General features: G+C 47.4%; 1 protein-coding gene across 1 annotated transcript in view; it reads left to right on the top strand.

Moving 5' to 3' along the window:
- Positions 1-24683: 24683 nt before the first annotated feature.
- The window catches only part of LOC145402862 (uncharacterized), a 47680-nt gene continuing 46408 nt past the window's right edge, over positions 24684-25955 (top strand). The window contains exon 1 of the mRNA XM_080274770.1: positions 24684-24720. The gene's annotated coding sequence lies outside the window, so the exon portion shown is untranslated. The remainder of the gene's footprint in view (positions 24721-25955) is intronic.

Genomic DNA, 25955 nt, shown 5'->3' with positions numbered 1-25955 from the left:
CCTGGAATTTAATATTCTTGCCAGGAATCCCGATGACGTGATTGGATCCGATTCTGAACTTCACAAACATAATTGGCTGGGTGGACCTGTCCTGCCTAGACTTACCTTCATAACAAGTAGTCTGGCTGAAAGGCTTGTGTCTGATTCCTTTACATTACTCCTACACTAGGTGGCAGCGCGTCAGGACTGCAGTATAGGCCTACTGTATATCTATATCAATGTGGTAATTCAAAAATGCTCTCTTTCCAAAAACAGTCCAGTTTCTTTTTAAAATTTTCAATACTTGGGGCTGACACATCTTCTGGTAAAGAGTTCCAATCATCAACTATCCTTCTTGAGAATGAGTATTTTCTTACATCATGCCTTGAAGACTGTTTTTTCAACTTAAGATGATGTCCTCTTGTGTTGGAGTCATGGAGCTCAGAAAATATTCTCAGTTCTTACGTGGCCGTTCATTATTTTATACACTTTCATCATGCCATTCCTTTTCTTCCTGTAGTATAGTGAGAACATCCCCAACGCTCTAAGTCTTCCTTGATAACTCAGTCCACTAATTTCAGGAATCATCGAGTTGCTGTCCTTTATACTGCCTCCAAACTATCCATATCCATCTTAAACCTCGCCGGCCACACTGAAATACCACACTCCAAAATTGGTCTAACCATTGAGCTGTACAGTCTGACCAGGATTTGACCATTCAGATGTGTACATGTTCTCCTTATTACTCCCAAAACATTGTTGGCCTTCTTGACAGTGGCTGCTACTTGCTTGTGAAATGTTAAATTCTTGTCCAATAGAATCCTCAAGTCCTTCTCCACCATGGTCTCTGATATCTCCTTTACACCATTTTGAGTTACCATAGTGTATCTGCTTCTTGGGTTATTTCTTCCTAAATATACCTGCATTAAACTCCAGCTGTCAGTCTGATGTCCAGGTACAAATGTTATCTATATCATTTTGTAGGGCTTGGATCTGAATTTCTGTTTTGACCATACTATACAACTTTGTATCATCTGCAAATATCTGAAGCACTGCCTTAACTACATCTGGCAGGTCATATATATAACAAATAATAATGGTCCCAGCACACTACCCTGCGGTATACCACTTGTGACAGACTTCCACTCGCTGCCAACGTCCAATAAGAAAATCCATGCCAGTTCTTCTCCGCCAGATCCATATGATTCTGTTTTATTAAGCAGTCTAAGATGAGGAACTTTATCAAAATCCTTACTAAAATCAAAATTTCGTGTTAATAGAGGCTATTGCAGTTAACCATATATTTAACCTGTTTTTTGCCATTACATTATCCTTATGAGTCCTGAATGTTTAGTTGTTAGTTTGAGCATTAAACTTTAACTTGTAATTTTACCTAACTCTTTTGTTTTGAACCTGGAACTTTGCGGGACAGTTTTCTCTGTTCCGTAACATAAATTTGGCGACCTCTTATCAGGATATTCAGGATATTATCATAAAGATATTGCTTGATATTTTGTGACTGTGATTTATTTATGATGTCTACTATTACTACGCCTGATGAAGCCAAAGATTTTTTGTCAAATGTGCAAACAGTGTGTGATGTAGAAAACATAACAAAGAATGAACTTAAGATTGTTGCTCAACAATTGGGAATTGCTGTTCGCTCTCATCATTCTAAACATCAAATTGTTGACATGATTAATGAAAGCTTGTTTAATGTAACTCCTCCAGATGAGCAAACGCAGACTGAAATAGCTAAGTTACAGCTAGCCCTGCAGGAGGATCGTGCTAAGGAGGCTGAATTTCAGGCTTGTGCTAAGGAGGCTGAGTTTCAGGCAAATGCTAAGGAGGCTGAGTTTCAGGCAAATGCTAAGGAGGCTGAGTTTCAGGCAAATGCTAAGGAGGCTGAGTTTCAGGCAAATGCTAAGGAGGCTGAGTTTCTGGCTCGTGCTAAGGAGGCTGAGGCACAAGTTGAAATTGCTAGGATTCAGGCAGACCATGAGTATCGCATGAAACAAGGTGGAACTGGATCATCTACTGTAGCTCTGATGATTTTGATGTGGCTAAAAATGTTAAACTTGTCCCTCCTTTTAATGAATCTGATTTAACAAAGTATTTTCAGTTGTTTGAGAGGGTAGCTACAGGTTTTAATTGGCCAAAAAGTATTGGCCGGTACTCCTTCAAACTGTTCTCACCAGTAAAGCTCAAGTAACTTATGCATCTTTGCCTCAGGATCAATTTGATAATTATGATGTAGTTAAGAACTTGATTCTTAAGGCCTATGAGCTTCTTCCTGAAGCCTATAGAGTAAAATTTAGGACAACTTATAAGCAAGATAAGCAATCCCATGTTGAGTATGCAAAAATCAAAGAAGATCTGTTAGAGCAGTGGTTAAATTCTAAGAATGTGGATTCTGATTTTGGTAAATTTAAGCAGTTGATTTTGCTGGAGGACTTCAAAAGGTGTATTAATAATGATGTAAGCCTATATCTTGATGAGAAAAGAATAGATAATTTGTCTGATGCTGCAGTTTTAGCTGATGAATATGTTCTCACTCACAAGAGATATTGTAGAGAAAAAGGGAAAGCTGAGAGTAAGTACGTTGCCTCTACTCAGAGTACAGGTAACAGGAAAGAGAATAAAGATGATGTTTCTCAGGAAGTAAATACCAGCTTCACCTCTAGATTTCAGAAAAGTAAATGTACTTATTGTAGTAAGCTTGGTCATACTACGGAGAAATGTTTCAGGAGACAGCTTGATGTGAACAAAAAGGAGTCTTTAAGTATTCAGTCAATTGGTCTAGTGTCCACCCTTCAGAGTTCCCAGAATGCTTTAACCGAGTTAACTGAACCTGCTTTGAGGGGTAAATTAGATTCTCATGATGAAGCTCCTCTTTTGAGCAGTAACGTGGGTGTCACTCAAGAGTTCATGTGCTAATTTCCTGTCTGATGGTTTTGTCAGTCCTCTGGACAGTAATGACAGGAAATCAGTTAAAATATATCGTGATACAGGTGCTTGCCAATCCCTTATGCTGACCAGTGTTCTAGGCTCTAATGTTAATTCCTTTGATGAAACTGTAATCTTACAAGGTGTAGGGAATAATTACTTCTCTGTCCCTCTGTGCAGAGTGAATTTAGAGTCTGGTTTTGTTAATGGTTCCGTTATGGTTGGGTTGGTTGAGACACTCCCAATGTCAGGTGTAACTTTCTTACTTGGAAATGATATTGGTGGAAGTCAAGTGTGTCCAGCTTCTCAGTTGTCTAGTGAGTCAGTGACTGCGACCCAGGATTGTGATGTCCCTGATGTGTTCTCTGCATGTGCTGTCACTAGGGCTAAGTCTAAAGTTACTGGTTACTTAGAGGATAATGATGATGATGATGTTATCCTAGCTGACACTTTTCTTGCTAATTTGGACCACTCACCAGATGAGGCAGTACCCTGTAGTGTTGATAATTTGTCTCGTCAAGAGTTGGTTGAGTTGCAGGTTGCTGACCCTGAGTTGAAAGGTCTAGCTAACTCTGCTTGCAGTGAGGAAGAGTCAGCTGGTGCTTCTACTTGTTATTATATAAAGTCAGGAGTACTTATGAGGAAGTGGAGACCCCCAACAGCATCAGCCGACTGTGAATGGGAGGTTGTACATCAAGTTGTCATCCCTCGTGTTTGTAGGCAGGATATCATTAGAGTGGCTCATGATTCCAGTTTGGCAGGACACCTTGGAGTGAGGAAGACTGTGGCACGCATTTTGAAACACTTCTACTGGCCAGGTATCTTCAGAGATGTTTCCTGGTATTGTAAGTCTTGTCACACCTGTCAAGTTGTGGGGAAGTGTAATCAGACCGAAAAGGTTGCACCTCTAGTTCCCATTCCTCCTTTTGAGGCGCCATTCACCCGTGTGTTGGTGGATATTGTGGGCCCTCTTCCTAAGACTTCTTCAGGATTTTCTTATGTGTTGACCCTGATTGATATGGCTACTCGTTATCCTGAAGCCATTCCACTTAGAAATATCTCAGCAAAGAACGTGGTTAAGGAAATAGAAATATCTCAGCAAAGAACGTGGTTAGGGAAATGCTAGGGTTCTTCACAAAGTTTGGTCAACCCAAGGAGGTACAGTCAGACCGGGGAAGTAATTTCATGTCAAATGTTTTCAAGCAGTCTCTGAAAGAGTTGGGCATCACCCAGATCACGTCTTCAGCTTACCATCCCCAGACCCAAGGAGCGTTGGAGAGATGTCATCAAACACTCCAATCGATGCTCAAGAAATACTGTTTGGAACATCAGAAAGACTGGCATAAAGGTCTTCCATTCGTTGTATTTGCCGGAAGAGAATCTCCAAATGAATGACAGGGCTTCTCACCCTTTGAACAACTGTTTGGCCATGAAGTAAGAGGACCCCTTAAGCTACTCAAGGAATGCTGGCTGTCGGAGGAAGATGACGTCAACCTGCTGGAGTATGTGATGAAGTTCAAAGAACGGCTGTCCATTGCTTTATAGCTGGCGATTTAGGAGCTGCTCAGGAGAAGATGAAGACTTGGTATGATAAGAAGTCCAAGTTACGCCACTTTTAGCCAGGAGATCAGGTTTTGATTCTGCTACCGGTGCATGGGCAACCTCTTCAAGCCAAGTTTAGTGGTCCTTATTTCGTGGAGAAGAAACTCAGTGATGTCAACTATGTCATCGCCACACCAGATCGTAGAAAGAACAAGCAACTTTGTCACATCAACATGCTTAAGTTATATCACAGGCGGGACGAAAATAACCCAGTCTGTACTGTAGCTGTTCCACCCGAGTCTGCAAGTGAAGTTCTCCCATGCAGCATGAGCCTGAGTGATAGTTTGGGGAAGAATCCTGATATCATGAATGATCTCCAGATTAAGCTTTCTCATCTACCTCCCGAGGAAAGGCAGGAGTTTTTGGCATTACTGCAGGAGTACCCGCAAGTGTTCCGTGCCACTCCAGGAAGAACCACTGTGTTGATGCATGATGTCGATGTTGGAGACGCAAAGCCTATTAAACTGCCTCCTTACTGTGTGAACCCAGTGAAAGTTCCTCTCATCCAGAAGGAGCTTGGCTACCTGTTGGACCACAAGATGATTGAGCCCTGTCAGAGCGAGTGGAGTTCTCCTGTCACTCTAGTCCCTAAGCCAGGTGGGTCACAGCGGCTTTGCATCGACTACAGACGTGTTAATCAGATAACCAAAACAGACACTTACCCTCTCCCTCGCGTGGAAGATTGCATAGACAAGATCGGAAAGGCTAGGTACATAAGTTTGATTTGTTAAATCAAGTACCTATGACTGAACGTGCTAGGGAGATCTCATGTTTTGTAACACTAGGAAAGACTTTTGCATGTTCTGTAATGTCATATGGTATGAAGAATGCACCAGCCACATTTCAGAAGCTCATGAATGTTGTAACAGAGGGTTTGGCAGGGTGTGTTGTTTATATTGATGATGTATTAATCTTCAGTGACAACTGGAAAGATCACCTATGCCATGTCAGTAAATTTCTTGAGCGTTTGGTTCAGGCTAATCTTGTAGCTAATTTATCAAAGTGTGAGTTTGGTCAAGCTAAAGTTCAGTACCTTGGGTACGTAATTGGTGATGGACATGTTGCACCAGCAGCAACTAAGGTTCAGGTTATAAGTGATCTTCCCAGACCTAAAAGTAGGAAAGAGCTACAAAGATTTTTGGGAATGGTAGGTTATTACAGGAGATTTGTTCTTAACTTTTCAATTCTTGTATCACCACTTACAGACCTACTGAAAAAGGGAGTTAAATTTGTCTGGACCGATAACTGTGAATCCTCTTTCAGTAAACTTAAAGCTATCCTATTAAGTCAGCCAGTGCCCGCTACTCCAAATTTTGCTAAGCCTTTTAAGATGGCTGCTGATGCAATTAAGTGATACAGGAGCTGGGGCTGTTTTGCTGCAAGAGGATGATCAGGGTATTGAACACCCTGTATCTTATTACAGTAAGAAGTTCACTCCACCTCAAAAGAACTACTCAACTATTGAGAAAGAGCTTTTGGCCTTGATTTTGGGTTTACAGCATTTTTCATTTTATTTGTGTTCTGGTTTTGACCCCATAATCATTTATCCCGATCATAACCCACTGAAATTCCTTAGTAAGTTTAAAGATAAAAATCAGAGATTGACAAGATGGAGTCTACTTCTTCAGGAGTATTCATTAGACATACAACATGTCAAGGGGAAAGAAAATGTTATTGCAGATTGCTTATCTAGACTTTAGACAGATTGTTTTAGAGTAATAAGAAATTTCCTTTGTAAATTTCTTTTTCTTTGTGGGGAGGTGTTACATAGCCTATGGTTTCATCATCATTTGTATAATTCTAACGTACAGTATGCTGCACGTTTGATCACGATTCGCCTCGTGGCTTCCATAGTGCGTGTTCTACTTCACTCCCTCCCTCCTCCCTTATAGTAGAGTAAGTCGTTCTTTCTGTTGTTCAGAGCAGGATTGTCAACTCTTTGTCCCCTATGGCTTCATTTGCGCGTCCTTCTTGCAAGTTGTATCAAGCTCTGCCGGCCCCTATATAATAAGCTCAGTCTCTGCATTAATTGCCAATTAGATCTACTCCTCATTTTGTTCACATCTCTGTCCTCCCCTGTGCAGTTATTTTCGTGAGTGCTCAGGAAGTCTCCAACCATCTAGCAGCTGTGTAATTTGAGTATAAGTGTTGTTACGTTTTTTCTTGTGCTGTGTGGCATGGGGTGTTGGTTCGTGGGACTGGTGAGGTTTTTGTGATTCATGTGTTTTAGGTGTCAGTCATTATTGATAATATTTTGTATCTGTAATAACATATCTTGCATTCACAGAGCATTATCCGGTTTTCTCATTGTATTAGGGCTGACTTAAATAAATTTACTCTTGCTAATTTCGTGTTAATAGAGGCTATTGCAGTTAACCATATATTTAACCTGTTTTTTTGCCATTACATTATCCTTATGAGTCCTGAATGTTTAGTTGTTAGTTTGAGCATTAAACTTAACTTGTAATTTTACCTAACTCTTTTGTTTTGAACCTGGAACTTTGCAGGACAGTTTTCTCTGTTCCGTAACAGGAGGTACATCTGCATTCCATGCAGCAAGGACATATATCCCCCGAGACCCGATGCCCCTCTTCCACGCAGCCAGACCACCAGGCAGTACTCAGATTGAGTGCGTTACTCTCTGACGGAGAAAGCACTCGCCAGAATCAGGGTAAGACTTGCCATAAGGATGTCCCAAGTAGGCCCTCGGACACAGAGTCCACCAGACCTGCCTTTACAAGAGGGAGAGCTGCAGCCAGTGCTCACATTCCTACTTCACCCCAGGGGAGCAGCGGCACAGTAGTATCCACCAGATCAACTGTAAGAGGAGATACTCTCCTCTTTCTGTCACCCACCTCCAGGAGTGTGTCGGGCCGTCACCTCGACGACCTTCGCCTGTGCTCCTCAGGAGGGCAGCGGGCACCCTGATGGCATCCACCGGATCTGCCACAAGAGGAGAGACCACTGGTCATCCCCCAGGTGCATTATCCCCCAATGGCAGGAGGGAAGCAGAGTCCACTGTACCCGCAGCAGAAGCCAGAAGGCCCTTTGGGGCTTCTCCTCCGGTCTTCCCCGGGATGAGTGGTCCCCCGGCAGTGTCCCCCGGATCTGCCAGCCCGAGGGAGTATCCACCAGATCTCCCTTGACAACCACCCCGGGGGGTAGCCTGGACAGTGTCCTCCGGACCTGTCCGTCAGAAGGGGAGTCCTCCGGCCCTCCCTCCTACACCCTGGCACGGAGTTTCGACAGGGACCGTCAGGCCCACCAAGCTAGGGAACAAACCACCAGTCGTTCCCCCTCCGCAACCCCGAAGGCTCCCTACGAGGGCAACATCTCTTGCTCAGCCCACCCCTCCTGTGACCAAGTGAGACACCCCTCCTGCTTCCCCTCCTTTTGGGAGAGTAGAGACTGCTCCCCCACAGGATCCCCGCAAGAGAGTACCCGGGACAAGACCACCCCGAGGCCAGGTGTCCTGTCGCTGCAGTACAGCCCCTGACGCCCACAGCTGCTGACAGACTCCCCCAGGGCGAACAGCAGCAGTCTACCCCTGATGGCCTCTTCCTACAGGCGAGACCACAGCCCCAGGGCGGTGACAATCACCCCGCAGCTGTCCTCAGGCCTGGACCAGCCCAGGTCCGCCCCCAAGACTCCCACCTCTGCTAAGGACAGCTGCTGTGCTGAGCACCTCTAAGCCCTGTTCGGCCCTAGTCCAGAGGGCCACCACACTCCCAGGGCCCCCACCAGGAAAGGGCTGCCCATCACTCCGCCCTTCAGCTCAACCCGGACCTCAGTCCACGCCGTCCAAGACTCACGCCAGGAGCACACCCCAGACGGCCCTCCTCCCACACCTGGCCGCCACCTATGGTTGCCTGTATAGTGGTCCCAGGCACGCCCCTTGCACCCACCGACGACCAGTTATACCGTGAGTTACAGTGGCTCAGACTGTGTATACACCCCTTCCCCCTACCTAGAGTACCGCACCCCTGTGTGTGACTTCCCCTTGTGCCGAGCCCTCCCCACCGTGATTCTGCCCTTAGTGTACGCTCTTGTGTGTCTTACCCCCCTTCCCTCCCTCTCCATCCTTTTGGTGAGAAGGCCCCTATTGCCCTAAAAATGTCGTACCTGACTTCCCCCCTCTCGGTGCATCATGCCCTCTAGGCCTAGTGAGTGGTGAGTGCAGGGAATCACCAAACCCGTCCCCGTAACATACTGTTGTAGTGTACCTCAGTGTAGCGATCCACCCCTGACTTGTCAAGTGTGTTGTTCCTTCCCCGTGCAATACATACCTGGCCTGACCCCATGTTCCAACCTAGTGTTTAGTATTATACAGTACTCTGTGCTTGTACCACATAGGTGTGTTACACTGTGATATACTGTGCCAATTGTTACATCGCGCTCATGTCACGTGCGTGTACTGTAGTGTACTGTGATATATCGTGCCCTGTGTAGTATTGCGTTCATGTCACACGTGTGTATTGTACATTGTGATATACCGTGTCATAGGTTATACTGTGTCTATGCCCCCATGTGTGTTACAGTGTGATATATCTAGTGTCGTGTGTCATATGGTACTCAGGTCCCCCTGCGTGTATTGTACCAAATATATATATAGTGTAAGTGTGCCTTGTATTTATTGTATCATACAGTATACTTGTATTTTATACAGGATTGTCCATGTACTTGTATTTTAACTGCTGTACTCTATTTGTTTTGGTAATATACGTGTAGATCTGGTTAGCCTGTGTTTGAGCCCTATCCCCTTGTCTGTATACTCTAGCCCAGTCAAGAATAAAGAACCCAAGGCCGGCACCGTATCTGAACCCAAGGAGTTGGGCACAGAATACACTGCATAACACTGGTGGGTAGCGGTGGTTCTCGATCCAACGGAATGCAACAAGGGACAAAAGGGAATGTTACAACAATGGCTACCAAAATGCATGTCCGATTACCTAAGTTCGACCCTGAGCGGTAGGACATACAAACGTGTATGTCGATGGTCAAGCCTATATTAGATATAAGTTTTGAAAATGACAGGAAAAAAATAGCAGTTACACTCCCACACTTTGGGAAAATTGTGTCAAGGATCGCGGCAAAAATCGTCCCAGAGCTGAAATGGGATCAGTTCAGCCAAATCGTGACACAAGCCATCACACCATCACTGGAGAAGTTCATTGCCTTCTCCCAGTTAGACGCCCTCACCTACAGCGGCAATTTGGATGATAGCATCATCCAAACTAGGCGGCTTGTCGCCGCTGCCTACCCGGATGATGATGCCAACACCCACGACCAGCACTTATTCAATACCCTCCTGAGGATCCTCCCCAGTGTCATTAGAGAGCATTTCACAATCTACGACCCTACTGGGGACCTCGATAGCGATATACAATTCGTGAGGCGCCTACTCGCCGCCTGCACCACTCCTCAGCAAATCGGGATGGTGAGCCGAGTCCCCACTCGGAAACCACCCCCCACCAAGCCCTGGACGCCCCCCAGAAACACTGCCCCATCGAACCCTCCCACCATACCAAGGGCACTCCCCACCAAGAAACCCCCCAACCCCAGAGATACCACCAATCTCATCTCTGTCAACCTGTGGGAGTTCTCTGCATGCAACCATCGCTGCCCCATACACGACATCAGAGAGCAGTTGAAGACCACCTGTCACAAAGCAGCCAACCAGGGGCGCCACAAAGTGTCAGCCATCGAGGATGACCAAGTCGAGGATGCGGCCCCTCTCACTGACTACCCCAAGTCTGAGGAGACGGAACTTGGCAGCAAGAGGGAGGATGCCTCACCACAACTGGATTTTTAGGACCGACCCCGCACCTCCCCATGGTGGCGGGGGCCACCTCACAAAAATACTGCCCCCAGTCTATGACAAATTGAGGCTGAATGGTGTGAAAGCAAGACTTCTGGTTGACACAGGAGCAGCCAGATCATGCCTCTACCACCACTTTTACTCCCGCCACTCCACGGCCTTCGACCCTCTTCTCCCCATCTCCCCCCATCTCGTAGACGTGGGGGACGGCCCCCTGCCTATTCGTGGGGAGACAGGGGCCTTGCGTGTCGAAACTCACCAACATGTGACCACCAAACACCAATTCATCATATTTGATTCTACCTGCCGTGCATACAACAGCTACCTAGGGCTGGATCTGCTACAAGAACTCCACGCCAACATAGACTGCCACAAGCAGCAACTACGCTTCAACAAACCTCCAGATCCACCCCCTCAGCCCTTCTTCACATGCACCAGCATGGCTTCCCCACCTGCCCCTGAACCATCCCCGCCCCCTTCCCTCTCCGGCCCTCTCCTCTCCAAAGTGACCCCCCCAGCCACCCACCTTTGCCGCTACCATAGCCTCCACCATCACTGTTCCTCCCCACCACGAGGCCTGGCTCCCCTTGCACCGCCCCACCAGAAACTCCGTAGTGTTCTCCTCAAATCCACCGATGGGTGCCACCGCCTCATGCCTGTTGTCCCCCACCTTCCTCCCCCCCACATCGGAGCAGTGCGCATCGCCAACCTTTGTGCCACTCCCCTCACGCTCCCCAAGGTATTAGTTGTCGGAGAAATGGAAAAGGCAGAGCCCTGCATCTCTCCTCCCTCCCTTGACGCCCTTGCCTTATCCCCCATCCCCGACTGTCTCTCGCCCCACCAAGCCGACAGCCTTCGATGCCTCCTCGTGGACATCCAAGACGTCTTCTCGTCGGGACTCAAAGACATTGGCACACCACTTACCTGGCCCACAAGATTCACATGACGGGGCCACCCATCCACCAATCCTCACGACGAAAAAACCCGACGCAATGGGCTGAAGAAGACCGGCAGGTCCAGGACATGCTAGATGCTGGCATAATATCACCATCCAACAGCCCCTGGTCCTCCCCGGACGTCCTCGTGAAAAGGAAAGAAGGGACCCTGCGCTTCTGCGTAGACTGCCATCGCCAGAATGACGTGACAACAAAAGACGTCACTCCTCTACCCAGAATCGACGACTCCCTTGACTCCTTCTATGGGACATCCTGGTTTTCCACCCTCGACCTGCAGTCAGGATACTAGCAGGTCCCTGTCCACCCTGATTACAGAGGCAAAACCGCATTCTCCACCAGCAAAGGGAAGCATTTCAAATTTAACGTGCTTCCCTTTGGCTTCTGCAATGCCTCAGCCACATTCTTCAGACTAATGGAGTCAGTACTGAGCAGCCTCACCTGGGAGATATGCCTAGCCTATTTGGATGACGTGATAATTTTCAGTAAAACCTGGGTCGACCACCTCCAGTGCCTACGACAAGTCTTCCTCAGGATTCGACAAGCTGGGCTCAAACTCCGTCCATCAAAATGCGTCCAAGCCCAATGTTCTGTCTCCTTCCTCAGGCACGTCATATCCAGAGAGGGCTTAGCCCCTGACCCGGAAAAACTAAGGGCGATAGCAGACCTTCCCCTACCCCAGAACATGCACGAGGTCCATGCATACATAGGCCTCGTGTCCTACTACAGACACTTTGTGAAAGGGTTCGTGAACATCGCCAAACCACTACACGACCTAACAAAGAAAAGGGAACCTTTCACATGGACAGAAGTTCGTCTACAGTCCTTCAACACCCTAAAGGACAAACTCAACACCGTCCCCATTGTGGCGTTCCCCGACTATACCCTTCTTTTCTGCTTGTACATGGACGTGTCACTAGTAGTGATCAGAGCCGTCCTAGCCCAAGTACAGGACGGCAGGGAACATACCATTGCCTGCACCAGCCGCATGCTAAACCAGGCGGAAAAAAACTATGCCGCCACAAAGCAAGAATGTTTGGGCATCATTTGGGCCCTAGAATACTTCTGGGCCTATCTGTCAGGCACCCATGTCACTATCATCACTGATCACCAATCCCTGCAATGGCTACGACAGTTGGAGACTTACAGCGCCTAAATCATCCGCTAGAAGGAAACCTTAGAGGAACTTAATTTTGGCATAGCCTACTGGCCAGGCAAACTCCACACAAATGCCGACACTGTCTCTCGACTCCCCATAAACTCCATCCGCACTGTCTCCACCCTCCTGCAGCAATGGCAAACAAAAGGCCCCCCCCCCACCTGGATGCTCGCCCACATTTTTACCAAACTACAAAGACATGGCGTTCACCTGTGCACCCACTCAGGACATATAACCCTAGACCCAGACACCGCCCTAGACACCTTCACTCACCTTCACTCCGACAGCGGTATTCACCTTGGCACAAAGAAACTCCTGAATATTTTCAGTAACACTTTCTGGACCCCAAACCCATCCCAACTCACCAAACAGGTCACCGGGTCCATCTGGCCACATTCTAGCCAGCAAACCCTGGCAGCTGCTGTCAATAGATGTCGTCGGCCCTCTCCCACCCAAATCCGGCTACAAATATATAACAACGTTCGTGGACACCTACTCCAAATTCCTGATTGCCTGACCGGCGACAGAACATCACGTCCTCGCTGTCACAGATGCACTAACTCGCAACGTATTTCCATACTTTGGCATTCCCCAGGCCCTCCACTCCGACAGTGTCCCGGGATTCACAAGCAAGCTCTGGGCCGAACTCTCCACCCTCTTTGGCTACAAAATCTCCCACCCCTCACCATACTGGCAACAGGGAAACGGCATCTGCGAACGGAGTCACCGCACCTTTTAATCAAGTGCAGACCAGAATACATGAAACCCAAAGTGATGATTGGCCAGCGCATGTGAAGATCGTGCAATGGGGCATCAACTCCTGCCCCCACGAAGATGGCATCACACTGTACGAGCGAGTATTTAGCGAGGCATCCCTACCCCTACCCCTCCGCCACCACATGCAATCACTCGCCAACCCCCCCTCCTCCGACCCCCTTCACCACCTCAAGCAAAAATTCCACCACCTCCAAAATACTCAAGATCTAACACCCGACACCTCCGCAACCAGCCTTTACAAGCCAGGTGAATCCGTCATGGTAGCCACGCTACCAACACCAAACAAACTAGCCCCATGCTACATTGGCCTTACACAATTGTAAAGGTCCTCAACCCATACCAGGTCACCATTCAGTACCACAACACCACACGCACCTACAGAAATCACCACGTGCGCCGCATCCACGCACTACCCACGCCACCACCCCTCCACCCTCACCTGCCTAGTGCACACCCCACTTCCCCACCTGGCCCCGATGACTCATACTCCTGTTACCTCTCCCCTTCCATATCCTCACCCAGCACCCCTACCACCATCACCACCCCTACCACCATCACCACCCCTACTCTGGACACCTCCCCTTCCCCCAACACCCCTGGTTCACCTCTAACGACCTCGCCGCACTCCACCGCACCATGCCGCCACCACCAAATCCCACTCCACGCAGCCACCTGACGCCCTCATGCCCATCACCGACTCCCTCTCCCTGCTACACCTCACCCACCGCCCCCACTAGCCACCCCAACCCCCTGTTCCCCACACAGGCCTCAACGTCTCCACCCACATTCGCAATGCCACCGGTCCACTTACCAGCCGCCCACCCCACCCACACGCCGCCCTCAGCAACGACGCCCCCTACAACCGACGACGACGCTCCTCCACCCACTACCACTCTCACTCCCTCACGCCCATCAACATCACTGTCTCCCCGCACCACCATGCCCCCCGCCCATGCAACCGCTACCCACCCCTCGCCCCCAACACCAGTACTCACCACCACCTGGACCAGATCAGGATGCCTATCCTGCCCCCCACCCAGATACACCCACACACCCTCTCCACCCTCCACCCCACCTCCTAATACCACTCACTCACCCTCAAATCCACCATACCTCGCGGGACATCCCAGTGGCCCGCCCCACTAAGCCACTTAACCCTCCATGACCTCTTAAAAGCAAGGCAACCTCACCTATCTCCAGTCTGCAGCCAGACACCACACATCACGTCCCATAGTCTCTGCCACCCGAGATGAAGATCGAGCATGTTATTTGGACCCAGGCCGGAGGACGCAAGCAACGCCTCAAAGGCACGATCCAACTCCTCCACATCCTACAGCAGACGCCCCTACCATCCACGTTCACAATAGTCAACTGCCCACATCAGCAGCCGAACCAGCTGACACTTTACTGGACGGATCTCCTTCACTATCTCACGCCCTCCCATTGCACCCCCACCATCGATGTTTACCATCTCCAGTCAAAGGGACCTGACTTCCACCCCCACAATGGTGATGAAATACCCACCTGGCGAAGCGAGCCAGCACCCCAGGAGGAGGACATAGGGAGGTTGCCCCCACCCCACTAGGAGGCAATGGGGAGGTACACCTGCATTCCATGCAGAAAGGACATATATCCCCCGCCCCTCTTCCACACAGCCAGACCACCAGGCAGTACTCAGATTGAGTGCGTTACTCTCTGATGGAGAAAGCACTCGCCAGAATCAGGGTGAGACTTGCCATGAGGATGTCCCAAGTAGGCCCTCGGACACAGAGTCCACCAGACCTGCCTTTACAAGAGGGAGAGCTGCAGCCAGTGCTCACATTCCTACTTCACCCCAGGGGAGCAGCGGCACAGTAGTATCCACCAGATCAACTGTAAGAGGAGATACTCTCCTCTTTCTGTCACCCACCTCCAGGAGTGAGCGTGTCAGGCCGTCACCTCGACGACCTTCGCCTGTGCTCCTCAGGAGGGCAGCGGGCACCCTGATGGTATCCACCGGATTTGCCACAAGAGGAGAGACCACTGGTCATCCCCCAGGTGCATTATCCCCCGATGGCAGGAGGGAAGCAGAGTCCACTGTACCCGCAGCAGAAGCCAGAAGGCCCTTTGGGGCTTCTCCTCCGGTCTTCCCCGGGATGAGTGGTCCCCCGGCAGTGTCCCCCGGATCTGCCAGCCCGAAGGAGTATCCACCAGATCTCCCTTGACAACCACCCTGGGGTGGAGCCTGGACAGTGTCCTCTGGACCTGTCCCTGTCCGGCAGAAGGGGAGTCCTCCAGGCCTTCCTCCTATACTCCAGCACGGAGTTTCGGCAGGGACCGTCAGGCCCACCAAGCTGGGGAACAAACCACCAATCGTTCCCCCTCCGTGACCCCGAAGGCTCCCTATGAGGGGAATGTCTCTTGCTCAGCCCACCCCTCCTGTGGTCGAGTGAGACACCTCTCCCACCTCCCCTCCTTTGGGAGAGTAGAGACTGCTCCCCCACAGGATCCCCGCAAGAGAGTACCCGGGACAAGACCACCCCGAGGCCAGGTGTCCTGTCGCTGCAGTACAGCCCCCGACACCCACAGCTGCTGACAGACTCCCCCAGGGGAAGCAGCTGCAGTCTACCCCTGATGGCCTCTTCCTCCAGGCAAGACTGCAGCCCCAGGGCGGCGATGAGCACCCCGCAGCTGACCCCAGGCCCGGACCAACCCAGGTCTGCCCCCAGGACTCCCACCTTAAGGACAGGCACCGTGCTGAGCACCTTTTAGCACCGTTCAGCCCTAGTCCAGAGGGCCACCACACTCCCAGGGCCCCCACCAGGAAAGGGCCGCCCATCACTCCACCCTTCAGCTCGACCCGGACCCCAGACCACGCCGTCCGAGACTCACGCCAGGAGCACACCCCAGACGGCCCTCCTCCCACACCTGGCCGCTACCTATGGTTGTCTGTATAGTGGTCCCGCAGGCACGCCCCTTGCACCCACCGACGACCAGTTATACCGTAAGTTACAGTGGCTCAGACTATGTATACACCCCTTCCCCCTACCTAGAGTACTGCGCCTCTGTGTGTGACTTCCCCTTGTGCCGAGCCCTCCCCACCGTGATTCTGCCCTTAGTGTACGCTCTTGTGTGTCTTACCCCCCTTCCCTCCCTCTCCATCCTTTTGGTGAGAAGGCCCCTATTGCCCTAAAAATGTCGTACCTGACTTCCCCCCTCTCGGTGCATCGTGCCCTCTAGGCCTAGTGAGTGGTGAGTGCAGGGAATCACCAAACTCGTCCCCGTAACATACTGTTGTAGTGTACCTCAGTGTAGCGATCCACCCCTGACTTGTCAAGTGTGTTGTTCCTTCCCCGTGCAATACATACCTGGCCTGACCCCATGTTCCAACCTAGTGTTTAGTATTATACAGTACTCTGTGCTTGTACCACATAGGTGTGTTACACTGTGATATACTGTGCCAATTGTTACATCGCGCTCATGTCACGTGCGTGTACTGTAGTGTACTGTGATATATCGTGCCCTGTGTAGTATTGCGTTCATGTCACACGTGTGTATTGTACATTGTGATATACCGTGTCATAAGTTATACTGTGTCTATGCCCCCATGTGTGTTACAGTGTGATATATCTAGTGTCGTGTGTCATATGGTACTCAGGTCCCCCTGCGTGTATTGTACCAAATATATATATATAGTGTAAGTGTGCTTTATATTGTATTGTATCATACAGTATACTTGTATTTTATACAGGATTGTCCATGTACTTGTATTTTAACTGCTGTACTCTACTTGTTTTGGTAATATACGTGTAGATCTGGTTAGCCTGTGTTTGAGCCCTATGCCCTTGTCTGTATACTCTAGCCCAGTCAAGAATAAAGAACCCAAGGCCGGCACCGTATCTGAACCCAAGGAGTTGGGCGCAGAACATGCTGCATACACTGGTGGATAGTTACGTCAGTTGTCTCTGATCCACTGCCTGAAGTAGGGTTCAAGAGAAATCCTGGTTTCCAGCTTGCGGTTACATCTAGGAAATGCGACTCACCTGCCTCACTGTTACCTGATGCAGGACTTTGGGCTTTTCATAAAGTTTATACACTCGGATGGCCACAGTTCCCATTTTTGTTTCTTAACTTTGGTAATCAGGTTTTCCAAACAGGTTGGATTCATCTGAAAGGTGAGGAGATACTTCACTTTATAGTTTTGAATATCATGGTACAGAGCCGTAAAAAAAAAAATCTATCTACCTATTGCCAGACGCCTCAATCCCGTTTGGGGTGGCCACAAACAAATCGCCTCCAAGTCGCCCTGTCCCCCGCCATTTCACTCCCCTGCTCCCAACTCACACCCCCCTCTCTCATATACCTCTCCACCCCATCTCTCCATCTCATCCTCGGCCTCCCCCTCCCTCTTTCCCCCTCCACCTCACTCACATACACTCTCTTCGTCAGTCTTTGACCCTCCATCCTCTCCACATGGCCAAACCACCTCAGTGTGTTCCTCATAACGCTTCGTATCACATCCACATCCACACCACAACGCTCCTTTATATCCTCATTCGTCAGCCTGTCTCTCCATGTGACTCCACAGGCTCCTCTTAAATAACTCAATTCCACGGCTCTCACTCTTGACTTGTGTCCTTCCAAAAAAAAAAAAATAATAAATAAATAAAAAAACAGCAGACACTATCATTTTTACTGTATAAGCTAGGTATGGCTTTAAATTGCATGGAGAAGGTGTACTGTACATATTAAGGAAAATTCTTTATTGTACCCATCCCAGGAGGTTCCGGATTCATCTGAAATACCACACTTATTTATGAAAGGAGCAGAGCTATGGACATACATAGGGAGTTTCTGCATACCTGAGGACCCCAGCATTTGTCTCGTATCTTGTGTGCTTGGCCTGTGAAGGTGACTTCACAAGATGCTGTGCTCCAGGGACCCCACAGCTCTTGATGCGGCTTTGCTTATCAGCCTTGTCATGCTGCTTCAGTAATATAAGTTTTGCCATTTTACTGTATATTATCTTGATACAGGCATTGACATTAGTATTGGTAATTTCCACCAGATAATATATATAAAGTGGGTATGGTGGCTGGACATCAGAAGATTAGGATCACCAGCTACTTAGAATGTGAGGAACGGGGGAGGTCTGGTGTATGTATGGTAGGATTTACAGAGTTGTACTAATGCGACAGATCTGGTGTATTATTTTTTGCAAGAGGTTTTATGTAAAAGTAATGTATAATATTGATGGCTAAGGACAAACTGTAAACATGGAATATGAAAACAGAAAACAGTATAAAAACTTCAACAGTTTGATATCAGTTACACAATATTATTATAATATTTACTCATAGGGTTGAAGGGAGGTGAAGGTCACTGAACATTCCATCTTCAAAGACTAAACTCATAGTTATTATCTGCTCTAATGACCCAGTACAGTCGATAGGCATAATTCTCTTGCAACTGTGTAAGCCATCTTTATGTTGCTTAATTATAGTATACGTAATTGGGTTATTTTAAAAATATGCATTGCTAACTGGTTGTCAAACAGTGCCTAATATACACGGTTATCGTATCGTTTTGTATCATTTATAAAGGCTCCAGCATGCTTGTATGTATCGGCCAAGGTTCCCTAATAGCGGTTCTCCACCCTGTTCAATCTCTGTTACCAAAATAAATATGGTGCAGTACAGTATTATGTGTCTGAGTTACAACTGTATTTGTACCTTTCCACCAGTTAGACTAAATTATGACCTACAGGTAGGCTAAATTATGCCCAAAATAGATATGGTACAGTACAGCAATATGTATTATGTGTGTGTGCGTTGGAGCTACTGTAATTATGGCATGACCTTGCTACTTGGTATTTGTACCTTTGCTCCAGTTAGGCTAAATTACGACCTACAGTTAGGCTAAATTATGACCAAAATAGATATAGTACAGTACAGTATTATGTGTGTGAGTTAGAACTACTGTCAGTAATTATGGCATGACCTTCCTATTTGGTGTTTGTACCTTTGCTCCAGTTGGGCTAAATTATCTCCTACAGGCACAGTGTGGCCCAGTGCCACGACATCAGTTCAATATATTGATTTTTCATCCTCCTGACCTCTTTTCCTGTTTAAGGATGGAGTGACAGGTGGGGTGTAATTCAGCAAGTAAAGAGAGAGGGAATTATCAACAGCATGCCTGTTGAAATATGCCACACTCACTCATTCGCTATTTCAGATCATGGAATCCTGGGTGGACATCACAGGCCTAACCATCAGGACATTCATTATTATTATTATTATTATTTTTTTTTTTGGGGGGGGTTGTTATCTTTGCATATGACCTTCACATTATATACCAGATGAGAGCCAGTCTGTCAACACTGGTATCAGTTTAAAAATGGTATGCCAAGCCCTTGCCATGTGCTCCTCTGTGCAGTATTATAATTCATCCAACCAATTCAATCCCCTGTCATTCCCATAGCTTCATCAACTTCCATTCCTTGCCTTCTAATACATACATCTTCCATCAACCTTCTTCACATATTCTGTGTACAGAAATAAAACTGTGCCACAGCCTATCATAGGAAATCATCTATTTAGAATTATATGCACAAAGACCAACGATGTGACCGGGCATTTTATTACATGGGGTACTCGTATTTTGTGGATGTGGCAATGCGTAGAGACGGAAGAGTTATACATAGAGAGTGATAGGGAGGTGAAAAGATTAGTAAGAGAGAGTAAGAAGAGAGTGGAGGAGGAATTTGTTGGGAATCTGAGTGTAAAGTGGAGAGAATGTGAGAAAATGTTCTGAAAAGAGGTGAAGAGAGTTAGACAGGGTGATAGGGAAGTTACTCGGCGAGTGAAAGATAAAAATGGTAGATTGCTAGAGGAGATGAGAGAAAAAGTGAGCAGATGAAGAGAACACTTTAAAGAACTGTTGAACATACAGAATTAAAGCAATGCGAGTATAAATGGCTGGGAGAAAGAGGGAGGTAAGAAGAGAGGAAGAAACCAGTAGAATGGAGAGAGTGGAAGCAATGCAGAAAGTCAAAATGGAGAAAGCCCCATGAATTGATGGAGTGTGTGGTGAAATGCTAAAGCATGGGGGAGAGATGGTAGTAGAATGGAAGTGGAAGATGTGCAGATTGGCCTGGAAGGAAGGTAGAGTCCCGGAGGATTGGAAGTCAGGTATAATTATTCCCCTGTACAAAGGAATAGGGTAAAAAGAAGTGTGTGGTAATCATAGGGGCATTTGTTTTCCTGGTGCACTAGGAAAGTATATGGTAGAGTACTTAATGAAATGCCCGCCCCCATGAGAAACCCAGGGAGGGGTGTTGTAACACCCACCACAGGAAGAACCCACAGCCCCACACCTATCCCAGGAGGAGACCATGGATGGGCATATGGAGATAGCGCTGGCCCCAAGCGAGACGGGCCTAGGTGTCCCATGGACCTACACCCCTCTTCCACTCAACACGGCTGCCAGCAGGAGAGCAGTCACGGCCAACGACATCTCAGCCAGGCCAGCCCTCGCCAGGATTGGGGAGGGACTTGTCTGCAGACAGTCCCAAGTAGCACCGCGGTGATGGCCACTGTATGCACCGGGGAAGGAACGGCCACTGTATGCCCTTCAGCTGTTGCCCCCTGCAGCCCCGTGGTGACTGCCAGTGTACGCACCGGGAAGGACGTGACGGCCACTGTACACATGTCAGTGGCTGCCACCCCCAGAACCAGCCCCGCATTGATGGCCACTGTACCCACTGGGCAGGACATGACGGCCACTGTAAACACGTCGGCTGGTAAACCAGGCAGAGGCTTAACTGCGGTGATGGCCACTGTACGCACCGGGGATGGGATGGCTGCTGTACACCCTTCAACTGTTGTTTCTAGGGTTTGTGGAACCACGGTGACGGCTACTGTACGCCCTTCATCCACAACCCCTGAGACTACCCCTTCAGAGGAAGTCCCTGGCTCGGCCCACTACCCATCCGGAAGCCAAGTGAGATGTCTCTCTCTCTCTGTTTCCTCACAGGTGCAGCCCCCCAGAGGAGTTGGAGCTCGAGGAGTTGTGGCGAGGGACTCTCCCAGACCTGGAGATCCTAACCCTACAGGCTGCCCCTTACAACGCCCACTGCTGATGGACGCCACTAGGAAGGGACGCCGCAGGCAGCTCCTGATGGCAGGCTGACCCGGTAGAGACCCTCAGTCACCTAGGGACACCCCCAGGGCCGAACCTCCCGAGCCCCACCTGCAGACGACCCTCTGCCAGGAGCAGGCGGAAACAGGCGCACCTGTTGGCCCTGTTTGGCCCCAGTCCCGAGGGCCACACCACAGCTCGAGGCCCCACCAGGAAAGGGCCTCCTTGTACGCCAACCCGCAGACCCACCTGGACGATCTCACCCCTGGCAGTAGTTCTGCGTCCCCTAAGGGAGGGCACGCCTGACGACCTACCTTCCACGCCCAGGCGCCACCTGTAATCCGCCCAGACCCAGCAACCCAAGAAGAACCTGGCAGTGTATGTGTATTTCCCTATATTGTGTGTTACGTTGTATGGTGAAACCTGACAGTGCCCATATTTACCTGTCTCTATATTATTGTGTATATCGAGGCCTGACAGTGTCCATATCTACCTGCACCATATATTGTGGTGTATATTGACGCCTGACTGTGTCCATACTTACCGTTACTGTATATATTTGTTGTATATTGTGAAGGATAATAATTAAGGCAGTATAAGTGTACGGTTGGTCTCCCGAGTTTTTATACCCTGTTCCTCTTGTAGTGTATTCTAGTTCCGGTTTCGAAAGAGAACCCCGCTCAGTAGTTAGTGTTTTTAGGGCGAGAAGTCGGCCTAAAAACACCGAGCATAACACTTATTAATAGAGTTAGGGAAATATCAGAGGAATTAGCTAGAGAAGAACAGGGAGGTTTTAGGAAGGGAAGAGGTTGTGTAGACCAGGTATCTTTTAGTGGAAAAGTTTCTAGAGAAGGGAAAGAAGTTGTATGCGGCCTTCATGGATTTGGAGAAAACATATGACAGGGTGGATAGACAAGGAATATGGAAAATATTAAGAATATGTGGAGTAAATGGGAAATTGTTGAATGCCTTGAAGAGTATGTATGAGAGTGCTAAGGCGGCAGTGAGTGTGTGTAGTGAACTGAGTGAATTTTCTGTCTGAATGTTGGATTGAAGCAGGGATATGTCATGTCTCCATGGATATTCAATCTGTATTTGGATGGGGTTATAAAAGAGATAGCCTACAAGGTAGGTCAGTGGATGCTGGAGCGGCACTAATGAAAGAGGGCAGCGTTTGGAAACTCTCTATTGTTGTTTGCAGATAATGTCAGGACTCCATATTATAATTACAAATCATAATAGATAGATAGATAAATAGATAGACAGACAGATAGAAGCAGCAAGTCAGATGATGAGAAGGTATTGTGTCTGCGAGAATCGAGCAATGCTAAACATGCTTACACACTCTAATGCTTGATAGGCACACAACAGCGGCTCGTGACCATACACAGACATACACACATACACACAGGCTTCTAGAACATTCCAACAACAGTGTAACACACGTGACACGACCCCTGCTACACCAGAATTTAGGAAGCAGAGCTCAGAAGGAGGTTAGCCATAGAACCGGCAGGTAGTAGGGAGAACGAGCCTAGGAACATGGGCGAGAGAGAGACTGGGAGGTAGCTGGCGGGACTTTATACTTCACTCTGTGTGACAGACTTTGTTAATATTTCCAAGACATATAAAAATAGTCCCATACTATTCTTTACCTCTCCTGTCATTGCATGACAAAAGGGAACCAAGATTATCTACTTACAAAGCTACTCACGTATAACAACCGCTCGTCCACAAGTCTAATATATATATATATATATATATATATATATATAACTAATCTACAAAACTCCACTACAATATACAAAGTTATTGTGACAATAATACTGTATTGTCAAGTGAAGACGAAGGGGAACTGCAAGGCTTGGTGAACGAGTATGGGAGAGTGTGTAAGAAGCGAAATCTAAAGGTGAATGTAGGGAAGAGTAAAGTTATGGTCTTCGATAGAAATGAAGTCAGTGGAAGTACATTGAGGTTGGATGATGAAGAAATGGAAAATGTGAGTACACAGTACTTGTAGTGTGATGAGTAAGGATGGAACTTTGGAGGGTGAAGTTCTTGAAAAGGTGCGACCAGGAAGAAAGGTTGCTGGTTCATTGAGTGCAGTGAGAAGAAGCAGGGAAGTGAGCATGGACGTAAGCAAAAAAAAAAAAAAGTCGCTGCGTGACAGTATTGTAATACCAAGTCTATCGTATGTAATTGAAGCTTGGAACTTGGAAGGACACAAGTCAAGAGTGAGAACAATGGAAATGAGTTATCTGAGAAGAGGATGTGGAGTTACATAGAGAGAGATTGACAAATGAGAAAGTGAAGGAGCGCTGTGGTGTGGATATGGATGTGACAGAAAGCTTTAGGAAAAACACATTGAGGTGGTTTGGACATGTGGAGAGGATGGAGAGCGAAAGACTAACCAGAAAAGTGTATGTGAGCGAGGTGGAGGGGGTGGAGAGGAAGGGGAAGGCCAAGGATGAGATGGAAGGATGGAGTGGAGTGTGAGCTGAGAGCAGGGCGGTGAAATGGCGGGGGACAGGGCGACATGGATGCGATTCGTTTGTGGCCACCCCGTATGAATTAAGGCTTCTGGCAATAGATAAACAAACTTGGTGCATAGGACACCGGTGTTGGTGCCAGCATTCAGAAGTGTCCTTCTGCAGCAACATTGGATCTGGTATATGGTAAAGGAAAGGAGGGAACAAACGCTATAGGGCGCTTAGTCGCGGTCCTCATCATCGTAACTCATGAGCCTGTGACTGGTTATTAACCCTCCATCTGGGATACAAGGCCACAGCATCATCCAAATTACCATAGTTTCCTCCCCCGGGTGTTACTTTTCCTTCATGTATAATGGAGATAACTTCCTGACAATTAAATGTTTCATCTTCGATTAACACACGTTGTTTTCTATTTTTCAAGAGGACTTCAAACCATTTCACTGTGCCATACCGAACAGTACACCTGTAGCTTGTTTAATATATTTTTAGGAGACCCAATAAAACGCCTTCATTAAATAACTTCTAACATTAGTACTGTATAGACCATCTACAAATTCAGTACACTTATCCCAGAAATTTGGTAATTGTAATAATGTAGACAACAGTTAAGAAAAGTAGTTTAAATTTCGCGCTTTTCATTCAAGGCTACGTCCAAAACAATGATAGAGAACTTTCGACAAAATTAAACTGCAAACATGTCCATAACTAAAATAAAAAATACTTTACAGAGCGATATAATATTACTGAAATGATGTATCCGAATAAAAAAAAATAGCTCCTTGGTTATTTTGACAATGATGTCGAACAGTACGGGTGTCCGAAACATCTGTGTTGCTTCTGGTAATCCTGCCGTAGTGCCGTGGTGTCAGCACTGAAGTAAGTCTTGTCTTGTGCCATCTTATGGTTTTCTATTATCATGGTTGTATCTGACGTTTTCTGTATCGCAAGTTCGAACATACGCTTTCCTTTAAGAAGTAGAGCACCTAACCAAATAAGTTCTTCGTGTTAGTTGTTATATTTTTCTGATTAAACGTTTCCTGTTAAATCTGCTTCCCCGTTGTTTTTAGCTGTTCTTCTGTTATTTCTTGTTTGATTCGTCAGCGCAGGAAGGGACTGTCCTAACCCAAATGTTTAACAAAACCAAAACAAACGTAGCTTAACTGGGCCTAATAATTTATCCTAACCTAACCTTCAGTTGGGAAACAGTCCATCTTTGAGTAAGGTATGTTGGGTACGTTTATTGCATTACACCTTAAACAAACAGTAGTAGGTGTGGCTTAACCTTTAATAGGTAACCTGGAGTCTCGGAAGCCACAGGCCTCGAAAATTAATTTTATTAATTCAGTAATGGTATGTGTAATTTGTGGCAGTAGAAAGACATTACCAATTCAATTCATATTCCTCCAGTTTGTTTTCTGTATTTTTCTAACTATTTTCAGTGTGGTAAATTACGTTTTCCTGCTGAAAAATTTGGTACTACAAGTTGCCAATATGCGGTTCAGGGATATTACGACCATAACGCATACGGTAGTATGATACCTAGCTCTTAGGTAAGCATTTTGCTACAGCAGGTTGGGTTATGTTAGAGTAGGTCCAGAAAAATATACTGCACAAACTGGGGGGTGTATTGGCAACTTGTAAAATTTGCCAAAAATTTTCCACTATTTTTATCATCATGTTCCTCAAACCGTACATATGATTGTCTGTCTCACTCAGCATACTCAAAGGTGGTTTTCATTTCCCAACTTTCGAACTGGATGCAAGGTTAGGTTAGGTTAAATCATTAGGTCAGGTAAGCTAGGCTAGGTTAGGTTTTCGTTAACATTTAAGACAGTCCTTCTGTCATTATCTTGCAGGTGAGTCTAGCAAGTTTACACTCTATATAGCTCAGTGGTTGACACAGCAGAACATAGCAATAAACAACGGGGAAACAGATTTGCATGAAACATTTATTTACCACCTTAGAAATAATGAGAAAAATATAACAGGCTATGAGGAAGAAGACGAAATGATTTGGTAAGGTGCTTCTACTGCTTCAAATAAAGCGTACGGTACCTTTACTGTTAATTCTTTACCAAACGGGTAGGGCCTTTCCGTATTTTCTATTGAAA

The sequence above is a fragment of the Coenobita brevimanus genome, chromosome 59 (assembly GCF_032717465.1).
Source record: "Coenobita brevimanus isolate Jiangsu-jjx chromosome 59, ASM3271746v2, whole genome shotgun sequence".
Classification (NCBI taxonomy): domain Eukaryota; kingdom Metazoa; phylum Arthropoda; class Malacostraca; order Decapoda; family Coenobitidae; genus Coenobita; species Coenobita brevimanus.
This window is presented reverse-complemented; position numbering and strand designations above follow the sequence as displayed.